Source organism: Vidua chalybeata, chromosome 8 (genome assembly GCF_026979565.1).
Source record: "Vidua chalybeata isolate OUT-0048 chromosome 8, bVidCha1 merged haplotype, whole genome shotgun sequence".
NCBI lineage: Eukaryota > Metazoa > Chordata > Aves > Passeriformes > Viduidae > Vidua > Vidua chalybeata.
Window position 1 is genome coordinate 22,282,697 of NC_071537.1, and position 25,956 is coordinate 22,308,652.

Here is a 25,956-nt window from a genome sequence, read left to right on the forward strand (position 1 = left end):
ATCTCTTGCTGTCTCTTACTTGCCGAGTTCTTTTACTGTCATTCTCATAAGTTTTGATTGCTCTTTCTGTTGTTACTTTTTAGACAGGCTTTCTCTCCCTCTATATCTCCTCTTTATCTTCTGGGGAACATCCTTTCTGCTTCAGGGTTTTCCGTTCTTTTAGTGATATTTGTACATGATAGAGAAGGCTCTAGACCTCGAGACCATGAAAGTGGCCTGCATGCACTTTTAATTGCATGACAGCTGATAATGTGAGTACTGGGGCATTTGTCAAGGGGAACTAGAAATGTTGCTGTAGAGCTGAAGAGTGTGCTTCTTATCGGGGCTGCAGTAGAAAGCACGGAGACCCTGACTGAGAGAGAGAGCCCTGTTGTGGCAGACACTGCTGGGCAGTGGGTGAAGCTGCTGAGCTGCATGTGGCTCCTTAAATCAATGGGCTGAGAGAAAGGCCATAAGGTACAGGTGGGAGAGTATTGTGACTCTTTTGAGAGGCCTCTTGCTTTTTGGATTTCTTACAAGACATCTTTTTTTTCTGTATATGGAGGGTGCCAAGTGTTTGGGGTTTTTTCAGTTTGTGATGTTTTGCATAACCAATTCCTTCTATTTTTGCACACCCTCATAAAACACTTTGCCTTCTATATGGCCTCTTAAAATTCCACATTAAACAAAAATTGTTCACGAATACAGCATTAAGAATGATGGAAAGATCAGGTACCTGTTTTTGTCTCCTGCTGGGATTGTAGCTTGGAAATCTGCAGGAATACTTCTGCTTAAAATTTTTGTTCTTGAGAATAATAGCATGTTCCAAAGGGTACACCTGATGCATTTATTCATCTCATGTGGTGAAACTTCCTATCCCATCAATATGTCATCACCATTTTTATTTCAAATACCTCTCAGATCTTTTAAAATACCTTTGCCTACTATTCTTATACTGAACCTATATATTAGTTAACTCTGTGGACCTGTCACATCGGGTCTTGGAAAATTGATTATGAAAGCTGTGTCATAGTGTTTTCTGATGCACTTGGCTACCAAAAATAGGTTTTAAAAAATGTATGCCAGAAGAAAAACAAAAATTAAAAATTAATTAAAAATAATTAAAAATTAAAGGATAACGTTGGAGACTGTGGATTTTTAAAACATATCTAATTATATGTTTCCTGGATGCCTTTTGACTTATTAAAATAAAAATAAGATTGAAACAAAGCAAGCATTTAAGAATGTGCCTGCAGCTCCTGTTTTCCAAGTAATTGAATACAGGATTTCTTCTCTAACCCTGTTCCAGCAAGAATATGCACTGCTTAGGTATTCATTTCAGTGGCATTGACAATACTGACAATATAATTGACCTAAAAAGTTCTGGATTTCCTGTTAATGCACTTTAGAAACGTACATCAACTACAAAAAAATCATTTCTATCTACATTTCACTTGATTTCCATTTTCAAGAAAGGAGGTTTCATCATTATTATTCTATTTGAATAGCACTGATATCTTGAGAGATGGAAGGAGACTTCTATTGTATGCAGGAGTACTTTATTTCGATATTTTCTTTGTCTGATTATACATGATAAACACACATTAGTGACATTCCGTGCATGTTTTGAAGATAAATGGGATATCTCTTTAAACCATTCCTGACACTTCCTAACCTGTGGGCTTAATGGCATATTCTTTCTTTGATTCAATAATTTGTCTGTCAAAAAAGCTGTGCTGACATTCTCGTTGTTGTGGGACTGAAATGGAAAGAAATCTCTTATCTTTAAGATAATTTTTGAAAAATCGAGGAGAACATTTTAGGATAAAAATGTTTTAAAAATGATTTCAGTTGGAAAAAAAATGTAAGTGTTGACATTATACCAACTGCTAGATGGCAGGTGATAAAAGGAAGAATGTTATCTAAAACTGTAAGTCCCCTTGAATTAATTAGGGAATGTGTGAAATCTTAGAAATGAAGACAGTTTCCACTACTATGTCTTGAATAAGTATTAGTTCTGTATAATAACTAGTAACTTTAAAAAAAAAGGACTATAGATGTTGCTAAAAGAGTCTGGTTTGCCAAACCTACGTAGCTTCTCTGTGTAAGGCAAATATTACTATATGCATGTACAAACGAACATGTACTTATGTGTTTACATTGTCTGTGGATGTATTTATATTTATATGAATATACTGGTGCACTGTCTATTAAAAATAGGCCCTATTTTATTTACAGAAATAATAGAGAGAGGAGTAATTCATAAAGGCTATGCATAACCTTTTCATTTATCCTAGCACAGTCTGGTGTAATGGGAAAGATAAAGGGCATAACCTCTGCATGAAACAAAAAATTAACCCCAACTCTACAGTTATATCTGATCAAGTAACATAGGACAATATTAGAGGCCAAAGGTTTGAACACTGTTATATGTTTGTGATAGCTGCTGTCCTGGTTTGGAAGTTTTCACTTCCAGACCCTGTGATCTAGCTCTGAGTTCTGTCTGCTGTGCATGCCAGAATTTTCTTACCTTTTTTTAAGGGTATGACTGTTGTAGCAATTCTATTATTTTTTGCTCTTAAAATATTATGCTTTTACTAGAGGTAAATTAGGCAATTGGCTTCACAAGAGAATTAGCTAATTCTGAGTGTTTGAGTACTCAGGTCCTCCTTTTTTCATTGTTTTCCCTGAATTTCATTTTTGTCAGTGAGCACTCATCAGAGCTTTTTCCAGGGGATTTCTTAGACCTACTGTCAAATGTGCCTCTGGCTGGATGGCTTGCTAACAGGGATTGATCTTGCACGGGGTGTCTGCCTTAATTTGTCTTTCCTGATTATTAGTCTTGTCCTCTTTACATCGTAATTGTGAAAAGCTGACCTGGTAACTGTGGCCTATAAGTTACAATTTGAGGCTTAAGCTCCGTGGTTTACAATATGCTTGCAAGGGCTAGAGAGCCCCAATGTGTTTTGAGAAGCTTGTCATCATGGCAGACTTCAGAAAACTTGGGTGGTTTAAATACATCAGCCAAACAGCAGACCTGTTGTCACAATATGTGGAATTGATAGGAAAGGAGTAAAAGGGATGCTGACCTGTTGCGAAGAGTTACCTGGAGTCCTCCTTTCCAGTATTCATAACAAGTAGAATAACCAGACTCTTATCTAACTATGCTCAAAGGCAAAGAAAGAATAGAGTTTCAGCAGCTGACATAAACAAGATGATACCTCTCCCTCAAATAGGTTTTACCCTCCAAAAAAACTGCCCAGAGCCAAAATCAAAAAACAGTCCTAAAAAAGAATCAGCTGTTTTGTTCTAAAGGAAACCAGTTAGGGATCAGAACACAGATATGAACTTCGTTTATGTGCTCAGAGTTTGACTCTTGTCTCTCCTGTAGCTGAAAGCACTGTAAATTTTAGTTACAGTGCTTTCCAGATCACCTCTGACACCTGTGGTGGGGAAGCCCTTTGGTCAGCCTCACTCGGAGAGTATTCCTTCATCCTGTGTTTGCAGGGTTGAACATGAGAAGTTTTAGGGATCAGCTGTTATGGAATCTAATAAAATAATTTGCAATTTAGCTGTATTTAGAAATCATGAGATGCTTATTGCCAGCTTGAGAGTCTGTTAAGGTTTATGGAAATGTCTGTCTCAACTCTGTAGCAGTGTTGTTCTGCAGCATAAAGTTCCCAGTTGTGCTACTATGATCTCAATTAATCCTTTTGTTGTACTATGTGATATATTTAAAATAGGAGAGTACTTTTAGGAAATATGTTAATTTAAGAGGAAAATATGGGTTTTCCTAGTAGCAGCACAGAATCTAAAACCTGCAGTAGTATGGGATTTCATTGGATGGTTCTGAAATTAGTCATAGACTTCTGGGAAAGCACAGTGTGGTATTTCCATATGCTGTGACTTTTTCTTCACAGTTCTTTTTCATCCAAATGGAATGAAGTCTAAGGTCTGACTAGTTTTGGAAAGGGTGTTACAGATGTGATACCAGGGGAAAAGGTGGTAGCTTTTCTTCTTGACACTGGTGAAACTTGTGCCCAAGCTGAAAAATCGAATTCAGCAGGCTATCAGCATTAAGAAACACATGTTTACATTTCTGATGTCTGACATCACAAATGTTAATCTTTAAACCTAGACTTCACAGTTAAGCAGCAAAATTTGCTGGTAGATTAATTGGTTGAGAATTTTTTAATGACAGTATCTAAGGTTAGGGTTAATGTAAATGTTATTGTGAGTTTATCTATTTTTAATCTGTTCCATCTGAACCAGAACTGGTGGTGTTCAGTTACCATCATCATGAAATAGTAGCAGTTTGTATATTAATGTACTGTGGAATGAGACAAAAGCTGTTGATCTGATTGCATATTAAACCTTAAGCTACTATTGCAACAGTGTTAAGAGATTCCATTGATGTGAAATGGCCTGCATAGGGTTGACTGATCTGTCTTTGCATGAACCAACTGGTGAAGCATTCAAATAAAATGATCACTCATAGATCCCTCAAAGAAGGAGTGGGGGAAAGGAGGGGGGGGAGGAGGAGCTCCACACAATAAACAAAGCAAAAGCACTCAATCCTTTTCAAAGACTTATAAATATTTAATAATCATCTGTCTACGGCCAATCCAGAAAAAGAAATCTTTAACTTGACTATTTTAGAGGCCCAAACATGAATTTTAATTGAGGTGGTTTCAAAGTTCACATTGCTTAGTTTGGCATTTCCTTGGAAGTAAAGGCAATATTTTCCTGGGATGGGAATCCTTCTAAATGTAGGTATAACTGTAGGCTAATTTGGATTTTTGGTGGGGCAAAATAATGCTGCATGAGACAGTATTTTTTGCTACTGTAAAAAAACCTGGTCACTTTCATTTTAATTGAAGGTAAATCTTGGCTGCTGAGACTATGTACAAAAATTGTTGTGTATATATATTTTTTTTGCATGTAAAATAATATGATCTCTAACAACATTAACAAGTTTTTAAGAACAGCCTTTATTCTCCCGATCCCTTCTTCTAGGTTCTATCACTGAAGGCACCTGATTCCAGTGTCCCCTTGGATGAACCTCTCGTATCTCACACTAGCCAATTTTGACAGTCTAAGTGCTCAAATTGAGCCATTTTGTTCGCTGTAAAATAAACCCAGGCCCATTATATGTGATTTTTCATTCACACACCCCTCCCCTTTTCTTCATTTTCTTCCTCCTCTCCTTACTACAGCTCTGTGAATGTAGAGTTGCAACATTGTGAGGACCAGTGTTTTCACTCCAGGCATGTCAACTTCAATCTGCTGCGATTTGGTGTGAAATCTGTGCCATGGTGTGGGGCAGAAAGGTCAACCCCCCCATAATTGATGTTGCTTATTCATCTGCTTCCCGTGTATTTTTCTCTCCACACACTGGGCTTTGTTTGGATAAATTGTTTGAAGATTTACTGTAGTTCTTAAAGCCTGAGAAGCGGCTCCTGCTGTAAAACTTCAATGTCCCCGCTAGGCAGGAGGCTCAGCTAGGATGACACATAATGGCATTTAGACAGAAAGATCTTTTTCTCCCAAGACAAAACGTAGAGGACGTCATCTGGCATAACAATTAGGACAATTTTCAGACTAATTTACTACGGAATCGCTTTGTACACTCCCTTGTACACTGATATTTAATATGCTAATTGCTATTAAAACCTGAAATATTATTTTAAAGAATTCCTGGACTTCAGAAAATCAGTATATATCTGAATGGAGGGGAAGAACAGGATGGAGAGAAAGAAAAACTTCTAATGAATGTGGATTTTACAGTTGCACATAAGTACTTTTCAGATTATTAAGGAAAAGCCTCAAAGGTCATAAAGAATCTGAATGTAGTAATTTATTGTATTTTGGGTCACCTACATTTGTTCTACTTATGTTAGAAAATGGCATCATTAGAGGAAGGAAAAATAAAAGTTCAATTTATATATTCAGAGGGGCTTGATGGAAATTTAAAAATTAATTTTACTAAATTTAATAAAATTCCTTGCATTTTCAGATTTCCAGTGAGCATACATATAAATATTTGAGCTCTGTGGTAATAAATACAGGAACAGAAAGCTACAAACTTTAAAGAACATCTGTGTCCTTGTGGCTGTAGTCCTGAAAAGAGTGCTACTTTACTGAAAGAAATCTTAAAAATAGGAGAAATACTCACTTTAGTAAAGAAGGAAAAAGCTTTATCACCTAGTAATCCTGCCTGCAGATTGAATAAAATAGTTTGAAATCATTGTTTTGATTTCCATTGACTGAAGGCTAGAGTAGCTTTATTGGTTAAGCTGTTAAATCTGCTGTGGTTTAAACACACTTTTTTTTTCTGATGCTCCCTTGCTTCGATTGACCTTGAAATGCATTATCTCATCCTTTTTGATTTTTCAGAAGAAAATGTCTGTTGCATCAGATCATTTGAAGCTGTCTTAAAACACTGAATAAATATGCTTTACTACTATTCTTCTTCAAGGATAATATGAAAGTGTAATTCATGAGTATTTCTTCTGCTACCTACTAGGTAATATCTGCCCCTCATGGTGATTCACTAAGGATGCTCTACCTGGAACTAGTGAGCAGAGTCTAATGTGTGTGGCACTGTGAATGCTTTTACTTATGGAATGTTTATGGTTTAGTTATGGAATACAAATAAACTGCATATTGAAAAAAACCTGGCACTCTGTTTTCTAAGATGGTCAATATAGTGTGATGCTAAAATGTTAGAATTCTGAAAAATCATTATCTTGATCAAGAATAATGGATTAAAGAAGATTCTTTTAGAACTGAAAGTAATTGACAGTAAAATTCAAATAACTGAAATGCTACAAAATTCCCATTACTCAGGATCTAGAGCAAGTTTATGGTAGTCCATGCAACTAAAAGCAAACCTCACTCAATCATACTGGATTCACTCTGAGAATAATTCTATTCTTGGACTGAAAATCTTACTAGCTGCTTTTTCAAGCTCAAATATAGTTACTGCAACATTTATAGATGAATATCATGCCTTTGCAATATTTTCTTGTTACATGTCTGTCATAAAGACTTAAAATGAAAAGAATATGCAAAGATTCTTATTATAGAATTTGTGTGTGTCTTAGTATTGACTGTAGCATTTATTTTATGGATTTGGCATTTCTATATGTTCTTGTTTGTGCTTATTCTTCAAATTAAAAATTCTTGTCCTTAAGTGTGAAATCTTCTAAAAAAAACCTGACACATCATCTGTAATTTTTAAGATCACTGCTATGCATAAAAAGTTGGAAATTACCTTCTGTTTTTATTTATTTTTAATAATAGGCATCCAATCTTGGATATAGGCGAATTTGCATTTTGGACAACAATAAAAATGAGATACAAAATCAGTAAGAAAATAATGAAAGATTTCATACTGCTCCACCCAATTTATTAGACAGTATGATCATTAAAATATTTGTGCTAAGAAACTAGAGAATTGAAAAATAATGACATATTCCTAATTTATTTTTACATATGTTCTATTTTGAAATGGGGTGGGGGAAGTCATCTCATATCTTAGATACCTGCAAACAAACTTTAAATTAAATGCTTTGCAGAAACTACCCTTCCTTTAGCTTTAATCTAGACTGTTCTCATTCCTTTGAATTGTGAAAAACAATTCCATTCACATTGTTCTCCCTACCAAACTTGGAATATAACCTTACATCTTAAGGCTAGTTTACTCTTCTTTCTTCATTTAGAAGTGTTTGGAAAACCTGAAAATATAATTTCACTTTACAGGGTAATATGCCTTTCCTGTCGGGCAAGGAAGCAGTATTTGAATTTGTTTAGGATTACTTTTAGTGAAATGGAAAGGGTGGCTCCCTGTTCACTTTTTTGGAGGTGCACTATAGTAGTCCTAAGCAATTTAATGGCCTGGGTATTTTGCAATGGCTCTGTCTGCTTAAAACTTGTAGGTTTTAATCCAGCCTACTCCTTTTTGGAGTAGGCTGGATTAATGGAAGAATTAGAAACACAAAGCAGATCTGGGTGACTGGGCTTTCTCCTGAACAGCCTTGGCAAAAAAAAAAATGTACAGCTCCCAGGACTAGAAAGCACCTATTTCATGTTCATTTCTGTGCCCTACTGTAATGTGTTTGTACCTGTTTTTTCTTTTTGAAAATAGTGAGTGGGAGGAAGGTGCAAAGTGTTTTTGTACCAGGCAGTTTAGATCTACCGTTTCTGGAAAAAAAATTCTACAGCTTTGTGACATGGGAAATTGAATTTTGGGGGAAGGTTTGTTAGTGATGGGAGGATTAGATTAAATAGCTTTTTAGTGATTTATTTTATTTAAACAAGCTTTGTCCACTGTATATAAATATATGAAATTCTCAATTTGTCATGTAGTTAGAATGCACAGTAAATACAGAGAATAGCTGCATTGCTAAATTGTGAATTTTAATGGTTTCTACATAAGAAGTATACTTTATGGCTTATTTTTTGATGCCTGTGTAATACTAGTCCAAACTTTGTCTACTCTTGTAGTTTATTAAATTCCGATTAATTTTATAAGTGCTGGATGATTCACATTGAGATGGCTTGTTATCTCCCATACATCTGGGCCCGACTGGTATTGCTGGTAGCAAGATAGATCCAGTCAGTGCATTTCCTTTGGGACCAGGATTAGTCATATTTGTTTAAATGAAGTGTGAAGTCAGCACTGGTGAAAAGTGCCAGATTGACAACTCTTGAAGATGAGCTTCTGGATCCCTGTGGAACAGGGAACAGAATTGCTTTGTTTTACTGGTGTACCTCTGCCCTGACCTCGGACAGTTCACTGCTAATAATTGGGCAAGTGTAGTCTCCAATTGGTTTTGAACCTGTCTTCTGCTTTGAATCTGATGGCAAGCTGCCAGCTGAATTTGCTTGGAAAGAACTTCCTCCCTGGCAGCTGGACCAGGACTACAAAAAATATGTTCACTTTATCAATCAATTAGTCTTTAGGAACAACTTGGGGCAGTTTAGCTTGCTGCAGTTCTTCTACTTCCTGCCTTCCCTTCCAGCTCAATTTTCACTGGATCATATCCCTGAACTGCTTAACCACGGGACTGCATGAGAGTTGGGGTGTAGCAGGAGGGAGGAGGAGGTGAGGTCAAACAGTAAAAGCAAAGCATAGGAACATAAGGATGTGGCTGTCCAGGTTCAGATTGGCTTCATTATATTACACTGTAGCATTGCAAACTGGTGATCTGAGCTCAGCTTAAACTAATAATTTGGGGTGAAAATTTCTATCATTGAAGTCTTTTTATAGCCAAAGGGACTCAACTCAGTAGCGTCATTCTAAAATTATTTTAAAAAAACATATCCAAGCAAAGACATACAGATTCCTACAGAAAAAATATTTCTTTATATTTAATCTTATAACATCCTGAATTATGAAAATGACCCTTGAATTGTTTTGCATGTGTGATGTGGTTATGTTGACTGTATTGCAGTGTCTGTTGTAGTCCCACTGTGTTTTCAAAAGGTTGAGTCCATCTGTGTCTGCTGTTGGTTTTTTCTCCCCTTTTAAAAACCTCACCCTGAATGAATTTTGTAAATATTCAGTCTTGACTTCAGCTTGCATTGCAGTGTCATCAATTATGACAGACTGCTGCCTCTTCTCTCCACTCTTCATCTTTTCCCTGTCAAAATGCACCCTTTGGCAGAATATTTTTCAAGGGCTAAATGTGAGTCTAAGGGAGTCACTGTCAGGGTATTTTTCATAATTTCAAAAATATTTTTCTCTTTCTCTTGTTTATAATTACCTCTTGGAAACTTCAAATTGAAATGTTTCTTTACAGGTTTTTCAATGCATGCACAGCCTACTGAGAGAGCAGGGCAAATTTGAAGGTTATTGATGCATTTTTTTACCCTTTGGGGTTGGGGGAGAAGGAGGGAAAAGATGGTATAGTATATATAATATATCCCCCCTTGCCCCCCGCCTCAATAAATATTAAAGATATCATATAAGTACCCCAATCTGGTCCCTTGCACGGGAGGCCTTTCCCTCCCTTCCTCCTACATGTTAAAAGGCCAGCTGCTTGAGGTCCTTGCATCCCATAGTAGCTGAATAATGAAACCCTAAGGCAACAGCAACTGTTTGCAGTCTGGAAAGAGCCACGACTGTACACTAAATACCTAGGGAAGGTACAGACTTTTTCATCCCTTTTCTCTCCTGTTCTGATAACCAAGGGCTGGTTTAGATCCCAAGATATATAAAATCTGTAATGTAGCCAAGCAAATTTTGCTCACCAGAAAAACCATTTTACCGTTTTACTTTTTGATCTCTTCAGTAAATATTGTGATGGCTTCATTTGTGCAGTCTCTGAAACATTAAACATGACACTCGTTTTCATACTTTTGCCATCATATGAGTGTTAGCTTTACCTACTGTGCTGCCAGCATGTAATTTTATTGTGAACTTCACGATTATGGATTTTCTTTTCCCTAAAGTTTGGTCTCAAATTTTTGGTTCATGAGATAGTTTTGGCTGTTAATTTTAAAGAAAGAATCTCTGATGAATATGAAAGCAGTTTGTACATGGAAAAGCAGGAATAAATAAGAAAAGGTCAAATGAAAGAAGAAACATCATAAATTGGGAGTTTATAATTTCAAAGCAAGACTAAATTGTTTGCACATTGTGGAGAATATTCACCTTTGTCCATGAGAGTGGTTCTGATAAAATGAAAGATATTTGTCAATAGATTCTACATGTCAGTCACTTCCTTTCCATACAGACTCTTCTCTGTAGCTGCCTTTTCCCTGCAAAGTGTTTAGGGTTTTTGTGGGTCTGATTTTTAGTAAAATTTCTTTCCTTGTACGGTTCAGATTTCGTAAGATGAAAGACCCAAAAACTCTTTAGAAAGTGTGGTGTTAATGTTGATTTTGCCTTAAAGTCATATGCTACTTTACTAATAGGTGAGAATATGGCAGATTGCTTCTATCATGTTACATTAATGTCATGTTCTATTTAATGATGTTAAATGATGATCTTGGATATGGAAAGATACATACATATTCATTTTTTTCAATTAGAGTCTCCTTTTCTCCATGATCTGGTCCCAAGTTCCAATTTTTTTAACATTTCAGAATTCATAATTCCAAATTTAATTGAAATATGAGAATTATACATTTGGTAAACATAAAAACCAAATATATGTTATATTGAGTGTCAAAAAAGCTGTGCTATTTCTAAAAGCTGCTCTGTTAGAAGAGACAGTGTTAATGTCTTTTTGCAGGGCTTACACAGTTGCCCAGGTTTAGCTGGGGTTTCCACATGATCTGTTGTTCTTGTGTGTACTGAGAGCTGAAGTATGGTATGTCCTAAACTTGTATTGGTTTTGCAGGGATTGCCTGACATTTTAAGGCAATGGTGGCCATGTCCTAACAAGGCAAAGAGACTAAAGCTATTACTTTAGGTGATTCACAGAGTATTGTTTCGGGTTTGCTTTCTTCATTTAGCATTTTGAATCCATAAAAAATTTTTGAGGTTTGTGTTTGTAAAATCCCTTTTTTTTTTCCCAGTGGAATGGCTAATCCAATGGCTATTCCAAACCTTTTCATCACTGAATGGCATGTCCACGCTCCTGATGTAGAGCTGTTGTTATTGTGCATGCGTAGAGGAGGAGTATGGCCTGCTGGTTAAAACAGGGAACTACCAGGATACTGAAAAGTGCAATTCCTGGCCCTGTCATATGATTTCCATATGACCTTGGGCAAGATATGTCAGATAAAACTTACTTCACAGGGGCATAATATAGCTGAACTGATGAGATTGTAGCGCTTTTAAATCCTCTTGAGGAAAGTTACGTGAAAAGAAATTACTACTTTAGTAGAATAGCTATGAAAATAAAGTAGAAGACTTGGTATGATTAGGAGACAATTTATTGACTTTTCTTTCTGGCTATTTAAAACTTTCCTAACTTAGCTGGGGTTAGAAAAGTGGATGCACTGTGGGTTTGTTTCTGTCCTTGATGTGCACGTGCAGCTCCCATTAGTGCCAGCAGGAGCCCTGTGTTTGCATCGCGAGAGGAGAATGGACCCCTGTGTGTGTAATGATAAGTTACACAGCATCTTGTGGCTCTGTGTATGATTTCTGATCTATTGTGCCAGAGATACTACAGCATGAGAGAGAGCTGCTGTCATTTTCAATAGGAAGTGAGAACTTTAAGAGCCTGAGAACTGTCCTCTTTTTTGAATAGCACTTTTGCTGCATGAAGTGTAATTTATTTTTATCACAGCAGGCATAAAGCTTCCAGGTTTTCATAAAGAAAAATGATCCATATAGAGCCCATGTCGATTGAACCATCATTTGAAAACCTGTAAATTCAAAGCACAGCTCTTTCTCAATGCAAAGTATTGTTCTTTTTTTTTTTTTTTTTTTTTTTTTTTGCTGCAACTTTTAATTTTTTTAGTCCTGGCATTTCATTAGTACTTTAGATGTACTATAAAAAAGTGGTTTAATGTCTGTAATTATATTTCTAGCCATCAGTTTGCCTGTAGCAGGACACATTACTTAATTATACTAACCAGAACTTCTTCAGACAGGACTTTCTGGGCTTTCAGGATTGTTCAGGGTGGTACTTAAACTTTATTTTTTTTTTTTTTAAGTAACAAATATGTATAAATTGTTATAATTTGACAAGAAAGTGGAATGGAGAGGAAAGGCTGGGGTAAGGGGGGGAAGAGAAAGAAATTGTTTGCATCTTGCCTGATACACAAGCACACAAAAAGAAAAGAAAACAAAGAAAGACCAGTTATTAGTCCTACAACTTGTCAGTTTGATTAGTGAACAGTTGCCTCTCTCTTCTGAGAAAATTCAACATCTTTAAATGATGTCCATTCTTAAATGTAGAAACCTCTGCATTGTGTCTGTTAATGCATAATTGGACTGTCTTTTAATACAAGCAGAGGCACTTGTTTCTGAGTATAAACCCTGCACCTCAACAGGTCAGGAAGATAGTAAAAACCTGTTGTTTGGCTTTGTCTTGGGGAATAATGGAGTCACTAATCTACTTGATCTCTGGGAGTCAGATAAAGAAGAAAGTGAACGATGCATACATTTCAAAGATGGAAGGCACTTGTAAAAGCAATTTCTTTGGAGGGAAAAAGTAGAGCAAAGGCTGTTGGAAACCTTTTAATTAGTACTAATTACCTCAGCAGAAAACGTTGGAGGCTTGAAAGGATTTGTGTCAGCAAGTGAAAGATCAAAGATTGCGACGCTCGCATTTTAATCTGTTGGCTATAAAAACGAATAAGGGGGTGGTAATGGGGCCCATGAGAATGACAACCCAGGTGGTGGAGGCCTTAATCCCTTCTTTACTGCTAGTGCCTGAGGCCTAGTTCCAATTACATAATAAGATGATTTAATTTTTGCTTTAATTTTAACAAAAATTAAGTTTATTTTAGCCTTCAGTAAGGACAAGACAAGGTTTCCAGACAAAATCCTCTCAATTTATTTCATTTAATGTTTTAAGTCCAAGCCTTTACTTAGCGTTTTTTCCCCCTAAGTGGCTGAAGCTGCTCTGTAGAAGGCCAGGAGGCAGCAAAGGTGCTTTGATGTGGTCCCTGCAAACAAGGAGGGGCTGGCACTGGGTCACTGATGGCCACTGTGGTGGCATTCGGGAATCCAGTAGTGCCTTCTCTCTTTTTTTGCTTATTTGTTGTTTGGTTTGGGTTTGTTTGAGTTCTTTTTTTTTTGTTTGTTTGTTTTTTTTTTGTTTTTTTTTTTTTTTTTTTTTTTTTTTTTGTTTTTTGTGTTTTTTTTTTTTTTTTACAAACTGCCTAATTGCGTCAGTGAAGAATATTTTATGGGCATGCTTGCTGTGATATTTCAGTTCTGTTTTCTTTCAAAACACTCCATGTGGGTTCACATGTGTGAGGTAAATTACTCTTTTTTTTTTTTTCTTTCTTTCTTTTTTTGTGGCTTGAGCAGATTATGTGCCCCTCAGAAATCTAATTGTCATCAAATTCCACTATGGACAAAAGAGTGAGCATATGGCTGAGGCTGATGGCTGCAATGTAGGCATGAAATAGATTTATGCCCACGAATTTCCAGCACTTCTACACTGCCAGGCCCAGCCCTTCTGTTGAGGGGGAGGTAGCTGCCTCTTGAAATGGCATTGGGTTTATAATTCAGTTCATGAAGTCAGGTGTTATCTATACACAGTGAACTGTTAGGAGTTCAGTAATTTTTTTTTAGCAATTGGACTTTTACTGAAGGTTATATTACTTATGCTCTGTGGATTCAAGCATGGTAAATTGCAGCCAGTCATGGTTTTGTCTTCACAGGTAATTGGACTAAAAATTTGGAGGTAGTGGCAACACAGTCAGGCCTCTATTCTCAATTAAAACTTTAAATTTATTTATTCAGCAATTAAAGCCTGAAATTAATTTTGAATGACATACTTTATTAAGTTATATACTGATTTTTAAAATATTTTAATTATGTTAAATTACTTCAGCATCATGTTTTTATGGTGGATGGTTTTATGCCGATTGTGATAGAAAGTAGTTTTCATTTAAAAACATTGTTACATTGTTTTGATGGAAGTCTTTTGGTTACTTGGTAGATTTTGTATGTATTGGCATGACAGGAAAGCATGAAGCAACCTTTCCAAAGGTAGGACTTGATGATCTTGAAGGTCTTTTCCACCATTAGTGTATGTATGATTCCATGAAAACCCAGGTGTCAGAGTTCAGTGTTGTTTTCCTTTTGCTTGCCTTTTGCTAATCTATGGAGTTTTGCTTGTCTCTTGCCTGTAACCGTGCTTAAAGGAGGAGCTTGCATTGATTCTCATCCGAGGGCATGGAAAAACACCTGGACTGACACCTGAGTTTCTTTCCAGATCCGTGTAGGGGAGTAACGCAAGCCTGGTTTTTTGGGGAGTGGCTCTTTCCTGTCAGATTGCTCCATCCTCATTATGGCAGGTGACTGTCCTTGTGAAGCTGCTCAGGAAGACCCAAGGTGGTTTTCTGTTTCACCAGGAGGTGTTGGGGCAAAACCCCCCAGTTTGACCAGACAGATTGAATGAACAGATTATATGGAAGTATTTTGAAAATCAAAAACACTTATCTCTGCGTGCTCTTATGCAGGATTGCCATGAGGCCCAGTAACACAAAAAAGTTGTTCAAACAATTAGTACTGAACAGTTATCATGCAAAAGTGCTTGACTGAGTGTAGTGTGTGGTAACAATTTCCAAAAGCCATGGTGTGTTTCCTTGCTTTCTGCTCTTTACAAGAGTGATTTATGAGTTTATAGGTTCCTTCCCAAACTCCATAATTGCCCTGACAGTTTCCCAGGTGGACTATATCCAAGTTGGTATAAAGCAGTACTCATTGCAGCTGGGCCTTCTAATTCATCTTGAGTTAGGTATGGGACTTCTTGTTCTTTTTTTTTTTTTTTCTTTATTTAGATTTTTTTTACCTCTTGAGAAACACTGTACCATGGTAACTGGTAATACATTCCCTTGAAACACCACACATGCCTGAAAGTAAAACAAAGGTCTATTTGGTAAGACTTAACTGAAAGGTTTTCGTTTTATGAATGGACACAAGGACAAATACAAAACTTGGTCTTTGCATATACTTAGCAGATCCCTTCCCCCTTGTTGATTCCATCTTCTCTAAGATTCCTGTCTTGAATTTCAGCAGGTTCCCCTTCAGGTCCAGGTGTCTTGGCAATTGATCTTAGTCCCACCGTCACTTCTGATTTAGTGCTGTCAGAAACCAGAAACTTAGGTGATCGTGTTTGGAAACTGTTGGGGATTCTCTGTTTTCTATCAGCTGAGTGGCTCCTCCTTTCCCTGAGCACAACTATTTCTTCTTTCTCCCTGGCAATGTCAAACTGGCCACTTACATCCCACCCCAGCTGGACTTGTCCTCCTCTGTGGCATTCATATCTTCTTGCTAAGTGTTACACAAGACACAAGCACACACTTCACAAATGATCTGTGGTATGCTGCTGGCTTTCTAGAAACAGATGAAACAGGATATAATGTTAACAGTGATGACAGACCCAGTAACACAGTTACTTTGTTTAAACAAGCCCATAAAAAAAGTGTTTCCCGTCTAACAGCTTTTCTGGTGTTGCAAACTTCCACTTGCATAATGTACAATTCACTGGAGATTGTGCAGGCATAAGCAAAAGAAAAAGCTGTCTCTTGCTTGTGTGTACTTGCACTTTAGAGTAAAGCACATCCAAGTGGAAGATTTGCTGTCTAGCACAAGGTAGTCTCCTTGAAAGGATACTAGTTCTTCTAAATTGGCTCAGTCATGCATAGACCTTGTATGCTTTTACCCTAAGTTTTATCATTCTAATAATCTGTTTGCTGGCTTTATGGACTGAAATGTCTGTTATAGTAAGGAAATCTGTTACAAACAGGTGTTTGAGTGCAGAAGAAACATTGAAGAGTAAAGGTGAAAATTTGCCTTGCACTTAGACATCGTTAAAAGATTTTCAAACTGTACACCAAAAGTTAAATTTTGTAAATTGTTACTAAATTACCTAAAGTTACTTTTTTTTTAAGGCACTAAGGCCTTGCACATTAAGGATACTGATAAGCAAAATGTTTAGGAAGAAGATATAAAATGCTGTACTGTGATTAAAAGAAATATTGAAGAATAACCTAGATCTTTGCTTCAGAAACATAAATGTGTAAGTTATTCTCAAACAAAATTTTAAAATATCTAACAAATGAGAAGCACGTGTGAACAATTTTGTTGGTGTAATTGAGAAAACACCCATTTCAGTCATTGGAAGATATGTGATTTTTGGAAGCTCACCAACAATGATTTACATGTTGATTCAGTTACTCGTATTTGTTTGAGAAAGGGTGCAGTTTAAGTAGACCTTATTAAAAAGAAAACCCCCAAAACATTAATGCAATTAATCTCATATCAGTACTTTATTAAATCTATTTAAATATGCATTCAAGTATTTCAGAGAAATCAGACTGAGTATTTAGAAAGAGATGAATGCAGTGGGCCATTAAGTTTTAATTGTCTTTAATCTCTTGCTATAAAAATAAAAACTTTTAAGAGGAATATTGTATATAATGCATTATTTGGTAGGAATATTAGTCAGCAGAACCATGTAAGCAATATTTTCTGCTTTTCCATTATTTGAGTATTTGTCATAAATACTTCTAGTATCTTCTAGTAACCTTTGTGTTTTTCTTAATTGCATCTAACGCCATTGAGAAATCTTTCTTAATATTAATGAAAGTGGAAATATCTCTTAGTTGTCTCCTTCTTCTTCCCCCTTCTCAACAAATTTAATGAAAAAAATTAAAAATCTGCAATGAATCTACTCTATCTTATTTTGCTGTACTGTTCTGAAGTATTCTGATGAGCCTGGATAAGCTGATGTGGCCTTTGGGGAGAGACACATCAAATATGGGCAGACAGCTCCTGTGTCTGGTAACAAAGACTGAGGAGGTCAAAAGCATCCCAACAGGCCTGAGCAGGTCAGTCAGAGGCAAATGTTGGAAATAAGATTTGGTGGGGAGGGGAGTAAGGGGCCTGGGTCAAGTCCTGTTCAAAAAGTCAGCTTTGTCAAAAGCTTCAGTCACATTCTTACCTACAGGCAACCTCTGCTGATCCCAACTCATTAATCGAACTGGAGAGCCGTCTTGACCCTGGCTCCTTCCCTTTGAAGTGTGGTGTCCTCTGCAGCATGAGGAAATAATTTGCTGCCTGATTCAATGAGCCATCAGTAGAGCCAGCAGACCTAATGACATGTGAGAATATTAACCTCCTACCACGAAGAGCTGTGAATCTTGAGAGGCAGTCTATAATTCACCCAGCACTCCTGAGCCTTCCCTTTCTGTCTTATTCTTGCACTCACTTTCTCACTCACAGGGAGAGAGAGGAGAGATCCTCTTGTCGTAAAACTTTATTTCCTTCAGTAGTGTGAGCCTTCTGAGCTGCTTGATAATGAGTTACTTTCCTTTTGCAGTTGGATAAAATTTATACTGAAATTCCAGCTGTCTGTCTTGCATATAATGATTTCTGTTTAAATTATGACACAGGCTACATTACTGACATCAAGAGGGTGGTAACTGCAATACTTACCCAAGCAGACTATTTTGTTTCCTTATTTATTTTTCATCATCAGAAGAAAAAAGCAAAAGCAAGAGAACAAACATACATAACAGTGCTGTTATTCTGTACAATCAATCAAGAGAATCTTTCTGCAATCCTCTTTTTTTAAAATTTTTGTCCTACCTATAGGATGAAACAGCTCTGCTTGACCTAGTACAGTGTGTTACATGCACACACAAGGGCATGTTTTCACCCTTTGAGTCTTAAAAAAGAAATAGATTGTTGGTATAATCCTGCTGCTTTAAAAGTCAGAGCTGGTTTTTCTCTTATTGACTCCTTTAGCATTTCCATAGATTCAGGACTTAATGGCTGGTAAACTTCAGAAAGAGAGACATTGTTATTCATGTGACTAAATAACAAGAAAAGAAAAGCAAAAATGGCCCTGTGTCTATTTGCTACTCAGCATGAAAGTAGTGGTGTTTACCAGACTGCTATATACCCATACACAGTGACATATTCTCAGAGTTTTGTTTTGTTTTTAATATCTTTTCATAGTGCTGATGGGCTGAATAAGGTCAGAATTTAGAGATTGTGGATACAGATGGGGAGCAGTATCCAACACAGCAAATCCCAGACCAAAATGGCTATTGTTGGCAACAGTCTTGTATGTGCTGGAAAGGTTTTGGTAACTGTTTTTGCTGTAACTGTACTGTCAAATTTCTCATCTTTGGTGGAAACATAGTTGGCAAAAGCAAATGAGGTTGTAGCAAGTGTGAGCACTTATGATGGTGAAAGATGTTTCTCCACTGGCAGTGAAAGTTAGTGATGTAGTTGCATGGCCAAAACCTTTCTGTAGGAAATTGGGCCTGAATTCTGTCTTGTAATCATTATAGGGCTGTTTTGCTTCTGAGGAGTTGGTAAAAACTGTTGGTGTATGGTGTGGATCTGGGTACAGCCTAAGGTACCATGCACAGGGGATAAAGGAGGGAATGGAGACAAAGCAGGGTAGGTAGCAGAAGGAAATAATAATTACATGGCAGTCATATGATGATTAACAAGTACTACAGTGTCTGTGGTATGCACCTATGTAGATCCCTGTCTTTAAGTTGTTCTAAAGACATTTTTTAACATCGAGAGATTCAGTATTATGTTCATTAACAAGTCTCTGCTATCATCTTGAGCAGTCTATTAGTCGTCCTCACCTCTTATAGCTGGTCACAAAGGCCAGTCCCCTTGCCTCTCTCTGCTTCATCTTTTTTATTAAGTTTATTAAAACTAGTCAGATTATACATTCTTATGGCACAGACTGTGCTTGGTCCATTCATTATGGTTTCTTATCTTGGCAGGCAATCTGAATTGAACGGCAGCTAGTCCATTATGCACATATGAAGCCCATCACTCCTCCAGCAATGGCCAATTCATCAAACATTTATCTTTTGCCCTCTGAGCAGTGCGTCAATTTGCTTGTCAATCCTCAGCCTTGGTTGTTGTGGAAGATAGGAGAAAAATTACTTTTCTTTTCCCCCTTCCCACTGAACTCTGGTAGTCAAAATGGGCTTTACTCTACTCACTCTACTCCCCCGCTCTCTGTGGAAAAAGGGGAGTTAAGTTACTATCTGAATTGCAGAGTGACAGATTGATCCAAGATACACTAAAGCTTTCATTATGGCACTGCCTTTGCACTTGAATTTGCTCATATTTCCATTATAATACTGGTTTTTAGGGTTTTCTCTTGGCACATGGAGCTGAGAGGAGCTTTTAAGAATAAACATGTTACAGGGTTTTAGCTCTTTGTGGGGTTTTTTGTTTGTTTGCTTTTTTAAAACAGGTTGCTTGTATTTTAAACACTTTGTAAACCATAGCGTGTTCTTTTGCTATTTTTAATCACTAATACTTCATTGAATTCTTTCAAGTTCAGGAAATGGCAGTGCTTCCTTTTTTTTTTAATGCCATTTGTTTTATTAGGATTTTTAAATGCCATTTGCTTTATTAGGCTTGAGTTCCATGTTAAGATTAGGGAAAAAGACAAAGCAAGAGTCTTTCATTCAAGTTTTTCTCTGAACTCGTTGCTATTCTTCATCAAACACTTCTAATAATTTTTAGCAGAAGGATTTTTAAGTCTGTATTTAGGCATTTTAGAGAAATGATGCATAAATGAACTATTAGTGGTGTTTTTTCCAGAATGCCCTTTCATAAGCTATGAATATATACAGTCACTTTCTCTCTGCTTGGTAATTTTTTGCACTGCTTTGCAAACTGTATTTTCTTATATGATACTTGTTTGATGACTAGATGACTAAGAACTCATTTTCTGATCCATTTTGTATAATTTTGAAATATTTTATATAGTTTATGTGAAAACTGCCTTCCCACAGGCTATAGTACACTAATTGTAATTTTATTTAAATTTCAACAGAATTGTAACAGTAGTATAATATAAAATCTTGGCATGTTTAATCCTGAAGATGTAATATAAAAACTAAAGCAAAAAGCAGCCTAACATGAAGGATAAAGTTTGAGCTGTATTAATGGGATATTCTCTTGAGTAAAGGTGTATTAAATACACATAGGGAAATCTAAAACTTTAAGAGATTCATTAGAAAAGAAATTGAACCCCACCACAGTCAGGCTGGTTGCTAATTTATCTCTTTTGCTTGGTTGGTTTGGTTGTTTGTTTTATTGATGGTTTTTTTGTGTTTTGGTGGTTGTTGCTGTTTGTGGTTTGTTTTTTTTTTTTAATTTTAGTAGAGTCTTGGTGTGAGAGAATGGTGGTTGAACTGAACGGTTGACTGTAATATGTTTTTGTGAGCCCCTGAAAGCTGCAATTGGGATTTGTAGTTTATTTCACCAGGCAAATAATCCACTCCTACGGGACATGGCTCTTACAGTTTTTTACCTTCATGCTGCAGTTTCTTTTAATTTCATGGCAAGGTTTCTGACAAATAGGCTCTGTTCATCCTTCCCAAACAGATGTGCTTCATTGAGCCTCACCTGAAGGTCTGATTCACCTTCTGGGAGTGCCCATCTTTTCTTGCTGCATGTAAGGAGTTATAAGTAACTGGGCATCATTTGAGGAACTGCTGCTTATTAGTAAAATCCCTCTCTCAAGAAATATCTGCATTTCTGTTTTATAATTGGTAGGAATATTTGTGAAATATTGTGAATATAACATCTAGAATTCAGGAGACCTCATATCTTTTTGTCTGTTTATTGCCTCTACTTTTATTTGGGTTTTCTTGGAGGTGGATGGTGGCTTCTAAGGGTTTAGAAGTTTGGGCTTCTTTTTAGGCAATGGAATTTGCAATGTAAGACTTAGAATAAGACTATAAAAGAACATATGAAGATTGAGTTTTTGTGAATCCCCAACATTTTTATGTGCTTACATCAGTCTGGTTTAAGATTGTTGTGAAAGATGTTTTCATCCCAGGCTTTGTTGGTAATAGAGTGTCTCACATAGTCTTGTATGCTTCAGTGTGTGAGAAAAGGGGAAAATCAAGGGAATGATATTTATTTTCTTGTTTGTCTGGAAGTAGTCAAGTACAACCTGTATTTGAAAAGATCCAGAAACTTATTGTAGGTCCAATTCATAATAGAAGCTTAATCTTTTCTTACAGAGATCTCTTTTTCACAGGTATTTAATTATGCTGCTTGTTAATATATTTAAATTTCTCTTTTGCTGATCATATTCACAGATATGCCTCAAGTTTTACCCTAATAGTTGCTTGCAGATATTTTCCATCTACCAACAGAAAGATGGAAGTGATGCAAAATGTACCTCTAGATAGTCTGCAAAATACTAACATTTCTTCTGATATTGGACAAAACAAAGCATTTCTTGCTTTGCAAATTTTGGATCTTGGAGGCTCTTTACTGTCACTGGGGTGCTTTGGGGTGTGTGTGTGCTCTGTCTTGGCCCAGAAGTCATGTCAGAGCTGTCCATTAAACACTTCATCCTGTTTTCTTTTTGTTTCTATTATTATGCAAGAAACTAATAAAATCACTGATTGGCAAAAAAAAAAAAAAATCTATTATTCTTGAATACTGTAGAGACCATTTTTGATGCTTTACTTGTATTTTATCCACCTGATTTATTTTTCTTTTATATATACATATCTCCCCCTTTTTTTTATTGTGCTTTGTTTTGCTTTGGTGAGGTTAAGTCAAAGGACTAGAAGTCAGGAGTTCTGGGTGTTATTTCTTGTCTCTTGCAAAATTGCTGGAGGTCACCTTCTGTTAGTCACTTAACCTCTCTCTGCTTTACTACAAAATGGAATTTTAAGCTCAGCAGGTTTTTGAAAAGTAATTCATTAATGTTTTGCAAAAAAATTATTTGTAGTCCTTGGCTGGCAGGTGCTGGAGAAATAGAAATTGCATTTCTATTTAAATACTGAAATTATCTAGTACTAGTGTTCTCATGTTGATTCTGCTCTCCTGTAATCTATTAAAACATTAAAGGCAAGGAAAAGGGATTTTAAAAAGCTCTTGTTTTGTAACAGCTCCATCTTTAACTTCTGCTAATGGCTATCTCTTGTCAACAAAGTGCAAATCAATTTCAAGGCTAAACCCAAACTCTCTCATTTGCATATTGTTAACTGCTCTCTCTTTTCCTGTTAAACAGGAGGAAAAAGTCAATTAGGTATGAGGCAGCTGTCTTATTAATGAAGGGATGGGATAAAATGTGAGGAACTCTTCTTTTGCAGCATATGCTTCTGAACAGCTTATTTTTCTGAACAAGAACAACTGCAGAGTACCAAGTTTTGTCTATTGCTTGCAAGGCTTCTGCTTTTTTTCATTTATAAAATCTCATATTTTCGTTGTCAAATATTACCAAAATGAAGAGTTGCTCTTTACTTTCATTGTAACCAAATCCTTGCCAGGCCAGAGGGATCACATGAAATAGTGTAGTTGACAATTACCATGCATACACATACATTAAAAAAAGTAAAATCTCTGTCATGACATTCCTTCATGATTAAAACTTTGTTATAAACCATGAATGAATTATGGAAAAGAAAGCTGGAAGAAATCATACTGATTAGCCAAAGGACTTGGATAAAATGACATTTCTGAGACCTTTATATTCTAAGGGATTATTTACTGTCTACTTACAGAACATCTTAAGTCGTTTTGCAGAGGGAGTCGGTTTCCTGTTTAGCGCAGTGTTTTTGTAAGCTAATGAGGGCAAAGCGTGAGCCATAGGCAATGATGCTGTGATATTAGCTGTGACAGGGAGCTTGATCATAATTATCTTAACGAGGATAGGGTTAATTACAGTGGAAACTTAAAGTTTTTTCTGTTTGAATGAGGCGGCACTGAATACGTTGTGATGTTTTGTCGGTTTGATGTGACTTTGAAAATTGCAGTGGAAATCTCTTGGCAACACTTGCTCTCCTCTGGGAGCAGAGTGTGAGCCCTGCAATGAGGTAACTGAGACGGTACCTGTGGGTGAGATAATGGGCAGCTTTCATGACATTAGAGCAGGGACAAGCAACATGCAATCCACCTTAGTGATGTTTATTAGCCTTTTGAAAGTAAGGGAAACAACTACTTGCCACCAGCCCTTCAGTGCTGGTTGCATTGTTGTGGTGAGATTGTGTATTTGTTTTAGTATACTAACATGGGGAGACATTTTTTATGCTGTGAACTATGAGAAAACAGTACAGATTTAATTTTAGACTTAATTTTAGACTTTTCTTATTTCCCTCTTTTTATACTCGTCTCTTAGGTTGCTTGTGCCCTTCTTCCTATGCTGTGTATATATAAGCATTCCTCTCCTCTTTTGTAATGGGCTCATAAGGAAATACTTGGAGTAATTAATATTACTTGCTTAACCTCATTAAAAATAAAAATGACAGTATTTTGTACTGATTTCTGTCTCTGATTCTCAAAAATGCTTTCTCCGTACCAATTTACAATTGCAATCCTTTCTTATCTGCCATCTGCAAATTGAGGCTCATAGAAGTTATGGGACTTGCTGAAGTTTGTACCATAAAACCAATTGTATGGATTGTACTTAAAACTTTTACACTTTGGAGTACAACTGCTGGGCAATATTTCCTAATATATTATGATGGTAGAGACTGTTGAATAGAATTTAATAGGTAGTAACACTGAATGATAGCAAACACATTTTTTCCTTTTTTATTTCTTTGCCGTGTCTTACCATTTTTGTTTTGGTTCTCTTTTTTTCTTCTGTTTAAGATGAAAAAAAATCCATGAACAGCAAAACAACATATGGCTGTAAATTTATATTAATGGCTACACTCTCTCTCTGTACTGTGGCAACCCCTCCCATCTCCCTGGACTCTGAATTTAGGTGATTAAATCACCAAGTGCACACTGCTCTGATGACATGAAAACAGCAATTATAAGCAACCCCCTGTGTAACATGGCTCCTTTTTAACTGAGCAGCTAATAACATTACATGGCAAAAATTATCAAAACCAGACAGGTGTAAGGAGATTTGCGCACAATTTTCTCTGCCTATCTATGAAACTAGTACCCTTGTGTTCAGCCCAGGGTTGTGAAAGAAAGGCTGTTTCAATAGGCAACTCCCTCTAGTGTTTCAAGGCCTTTTGTCCCACTTCATGGCTTGTCATTTTGTTTTATGCCTCCCCTGCAGCAGTTTTGGATGTGCGCTTTCTTCTCCTTGCCAGTTGCCAACCATTTGCTGATTCTCATGATAAGAGTATTATATTTGCATAACATAACTCAAGAACAATGTGTATTTTGATGCTGACACTGACCAGAGCCCAAGCAGTGTTTTTTTTCACAAAGGACCTATTAACATCCCATAAGGCTCTGTGGTGCTGACAAGGAGGTGGCCTTCTCTGAACCCTTTTGGCAAGTCAAAGTCATACATTGAAATGTGAGGTTTGGAAATAATCCACTATTTATATAATAAAGAGTATTTAAGAGGAATTTGCTAAACTAGGTTTGTCAAACTGAAATGAAAACTCATAACAGCTTGATAAACTCACTGCTACTTCCTCTGAGTTTTCTTGCCTTTTAAAGGTACTTGGTGGAAAGCACTGTCTAAGATGTTTGCTGCTTTCTCCTCGAATCTTGACTTTGGCAAAACCAAGTCTGCTGTGACCTTTTGCTGAAATAGCTAGCTCAGTGCAGCATGCTAGCACAGCTTTTATTGGTGAACAGTTTATGTAGGCTGAATTGAGGTTTTTTTCCCAAAACTGTTGGTTAAAGGCACATGCAAAATGTGTAATTGTTACTGCGATGATTATTTCAGTAAAATGTTTATAATAGAGGCCTTTATTTTTCTCAGCTTCAGAAATTGTAGTATCAATGCACTGTAACGATATAGAAACGCCATGGTGTATAGGTGGTAAATTTTCTTCAGGTCCAGCTGCTGAGCATCAAAATAGCATTAGTGATAGTTGCACCTCCCTTTCAAGAAAAGAGACTTTGGAATCCTTGGACTGAAATACACTGTTGCAGTATTGCAAAAATATTGCTTGAATATTCATAGTTCAGTGTGCAGTACCCAGTGGAAAGGTCACACACTTGATTTCTTTTGGTTGTTTGAGCTGTCTAAGTGTGATCTATAAGTGGTCTGTGACTTCTAGCTACAAAAGCAGTATCTTGTTTTTGTTGCACAGGTGAACGTTAAACTGTCTTTTCTAATAATACTTGTGTTTTCCTCCAGTAATTGTATCTGTGGAACATTCTAACAGGGACCTTGGCTGTACTTTGATCTTTGCCAAAAACTGGGGGGGGAGGGTGAGGAAATCCCCTCAGTATAAATGTCATTGGAAGCTGAATAAATAGAATAACCTGCATCTCCCTTATTCATCACATTCTATAAAAGAGCCAGGAGATACAGTGATGATCTTCCCACTGGTAGGCACAGTAGATCAGCTGTCAAGTCATGCAATCTCAGCATATCTTTAGGTATCTGGTAGGTGAATGAG

At 36.6% G+C, this 25,956-nt stretch overlaps 1 protein-coding gene across 1 annotated transcript in view; it reads left to right on the forward strand.

Moving 5' to 3' along the window:
• Window positions 1-25,956, forward strand: part of LRMDA (leucine rich melanocyte differentiation associated) — a 612,262-nt gene that overhangs the window by 314,486 nt on the left and 271,820 nt on the right. The gene's annotated exons all lie outside the window — the stretch shown is intronic.